Source organism: Octopus bimaculoides, chromosome 4, assembly GCF_001194135.2.
Source record: "Octopus bimaculoides isolate UCB-OBI-ISO-001 chromosome 4, ASM119413v2, whole genome shotgun sequence".
NCBI lineage: Eukaryota > Metazoa > Mollusca > Cephalopoda > Octopoda > Octopodidae > Octopus > Octopus bimaculoides.
The window spans coordinates 41993046-41996918 of NC_068984.1; the positions used below are offsets into that span (position 1 = coordinate 41993046).

At 34.8% G+C, this 3873-nt stretch overlaps 1 protein-coding gene across 3 annotated transcripts in view; it reads right to left on the minus strand.

Moving 5' to 3' along the window:
• The window catches only part of LOC106881680 (WD repeat-containing protein 64), a 65565-nt gene that overhangs the window by 61117 nt on the left and 575 nt on the right, over nucleotides 1–3873 (minus strand). The gene's annotated exons all lie outside the window — the stretch shown is intronic.

Consider the following 3873-nt stretch of genomic DNA (forward strand, 5'->3'; position numbering starts at 1 on the left):
CATATATATCTATATATATATATATATACATACATATGAAATAATATTATTATGGAAGCAACACAGGTGAAGTCTAAAAGAACATAATTGAAATACGCATCCAAAACTTATGTAAATACATATATTCTCAATAGAATGGACATAAAATTCCAAAATACACAAATATATATAAACAGACAATATCAATGCAATGCATAAAACACGATTTAATTTAAATAAGAACATATTTGTAATTAAATAAGAACATATCATTTGTAATTACATTTAAAATCGTACATTGTATGATGAAATTAAAAATTTAACTTGAAAGGATTAAGTATTAAAGACATTAAAACCAACGAAAGAAAAAAATATAAGCATCACATCTACGGGTCGTTTCAGAGATGTGCCAAGGAAGATGACATATTTCATATTATTAATCACATTGCCGCTGACGGTGGACCGGCCCGGTATGTAGATGTATTTATGAACTTAGTGTAACATCCTGATGAGGAGAGTACCTTGATTAATAATATGAAATATGTCATATTCCTTGTATTAGCAACTTACTGTTTTACAAAGTAAACAACATCACAAATAACTACGCAGTGACAGCCATGGTTCGAACAAGAACAAGAACAACAAGCATTATCCAAAGGGAAAAGAAGCATGGTCATTCCATACCCAAGAGACTTTATCTTATCGCCCATCACTTGTTATGCGCTCATAAATTAGTTTGATAGTTGAGCTCTGATTGGCTGTATGCAAATGAGTTCAAAACTGGTGTCCGGAACTCTCGTGGGAAATAAAATTTCGCGAGCGGGACGCCGTTTCCTCGTAGAATTACTCACTTTTGACAACTGAATGGATTGGAGCCATGTGAAGTGAAACGATTTGTTCGAGAACACAAAGCATCGTCCGGTCCATGAATCGAAACCACAATCATACGATCATGGGTGCATCACCCTAAACGCTACACTAAACCACTCGCCTCCACACGCAAGCACACACGCACACACACACATACACATACATATATACATATATATATATATTTGTACATGTGTTTGTGTGTGTGTAAATTTGCATACTGCCTCGCAACCCCTGTCACTAGTATTTTAAATTGGCCTGTTGATCGGTAACATGATATAATTACCTAATTATGACAAATATTTATTCATGTTAAGATCTGTTTGGAATATATGTCCAACATCAAAAACCACAAAACGAATGAAAATAAGAGAATGAAACAAAAAAAAAAAAAAAAAAAAAAAAAACAAACAAAAAAACTCTGCTGTCCTCTAATGTGTAAGATAAATCATCTGAAATTATAGACATTGCGACACAAGACATGAACTGTTTGCTTAATTTGTGTCACATGGTCTCTCATTTTAGTACCGACACACATCAAAGATATCCGTCATCGCAATTACAGTTATTTTATTAGGTTCTTTCTCTAATAGTCTCGGTTTTTCTCTCACTCTCTCCTCCACTTCTCTCGTTTTCTTCTTTTTTGTCTTTGCTCCGCCCTGCATATTTCCCCATCCCTGTCTATAAGAGTCGGACATGTACGCGCCGTGCGCTATTTAATTGTTATTTTTGCTGTCGTTTAACCCCCAGCCAACCATGATGAGTGGACATATTCTCGTAAATGTTTCAGCTATCGCCATCCTAACTTTTCGAACAGGAAATAATATTGATTAGTGTGTCATTTTTTTTTTTGCCTTTTTGGACAGAGGGTGTGATTTAAAGGAGACGTGGCTTCCATCTTTAGTGATTCGATCCTTCACTGGAAAACATTAGTGATGCTTGGTGTTGATTAAAATGAATTTAGTTGACAATTCGAATAAATTTGTATTTCTTGATGGGATGATAGAACACAGACCTTCTGTCGGAAAGAGAAACATGTCTTTTAATGTTTATCGTAGCAAAATGCATGTGGGATTGAGTTATGTTCATGGGATGGAAACAGTTAAGAGCAAATAAAGGTGGCATGAGTAAGCAAGCAAATGTACATAAACTCTTAAATCGTTGCAACATTTTAGCACCCACCTTCGGCCTGGAATTGCTTTCAGTGTCTGTATGACTCCTAAGTACCGTTCCTCCCAATATTTTCTCATCACTTCGTCCATTGATTTCCCGTTAATACTCTTTTTGACTGGTTAACACTTTCAACCATAACCTTCCCTCATATGCCAAAGCTACACATTAAAAGCTAACTTAAACATTTTTAAAGTCTCGCTGACGAAGTGCTTCTCCCGAGATGTCAGTACATATGTTGAATTTTTGGGGGGTAAAGCTCATAAATGTAAATAAGTTCGAATATCATGGGAAGACGAGTGTACTGACGTTTCGGGAGAAGCACTTCGTCAGAAAGACTTTTAAAATGTTTAAGCTAACTTTTAACGTGTAGCTTTGGCGTATGAGGGAAGATTATGGTTGTATGTATGTGTGTGTGTGTTGACTAATGACAGAAATGATCCTCAAAATTGTTTAATAAAATGTAAGTGCAATCCTTGAAAGGTTAGTTTGTTATTTTCATTGGCAAGTGTGTACATTTCTTAGAGATATTTCTAGGTCTCTCTGGTGAGATGATAATAATTCTCCAGTTAATCAATGAAATTCATTTGCGTTAGATATCACTGAGTTGTAAAACTGACTTGATTGTCTGTTGTTAATAAGGTTAACACTGCAATTAATTTAAACATTCACAAACGAAATTATTTCGATTATACACGTTGAAGAAACCTTAATTATGTCTCATCCAATTGAAATACCATTTTTAGTTGTCATAGTAACTTGATTTGGTATACATTTACGCCATTCATTCTTTCCTTTTCTCTCTATGCTTTTTACTGTCTCTTTAATGCTTGATCTTTCTCAAGATCTCATCTTTTCTATTAAACATATTTTCACCCACAAAGGAGCCTCTATCTGGTCATTTGACCTGCTTGAAATATTTATCAAATTTCCCTCAAATATTAAAGAAAATGAAGAACAGTATGTTTGGTAATAGAATATATGGTGTTCGGGGTAATTTGACGATTGTTTACGTCTTCTTTTACAGGAACAGCTTCATGTATTGGAGAATAGTCAACTGCTTTGGAGAGCATAAAGATTAGAGATGTGCTGAAGAAAAGTTAGCTGACATGGAAGAATGGAAGCCATCTGAATATTGGGAAAAAGTTACCTGTACCATGATGATTCGCGTCGGATATCGAAATGCCAGCGTTATATGTGCTGCCCAGTGTTCTATGAACACTGTAAAGGCAGTAAGACATAAGATGGACAACTGCAACATGAAATATCTCGAAGATTCTTAGTATAAATCTTAAAACTTCCATAGTACTTGATGAAGCGAGCTTCCATACTGGGACAACCCTTCTTCTTCGGCTTTTTGAGCTAAGTGTAAAGAATTTCTAACTAATGTTTAGTACACACTTTAGACACGTCTGGTGAAATCTCTCCAATATTTTATTGTGATATCAAAACGGTTAAATGAATCAGGGATGTAAAGACGCAAGCAACAGAGATGCAAAGCTTGACGATGTGTTCCAAGTCTATGTATGTATGTGAGCATGTATGTATGTATGTATGCATGTATCTATAAACATATTTATGTGTATATACATATATGTATTATATAGGCATGCATATATACATATATATATATATACATACATATATGCTATCTCTCTCTCTCTCTCTCTCTCTCTCTCTCTCTCTCTCTCTCACACACACACACACACACACACACACACACACACACACACACACATACATATATACTTTATTAAAAAACGGCAAAATTATTACAAAAACTGCTACTCAGAGTTTCACGTTCCCGTTCGAACCTTGTTTCGAATTTAAGTGCTTACTCTAGTGTATATATAT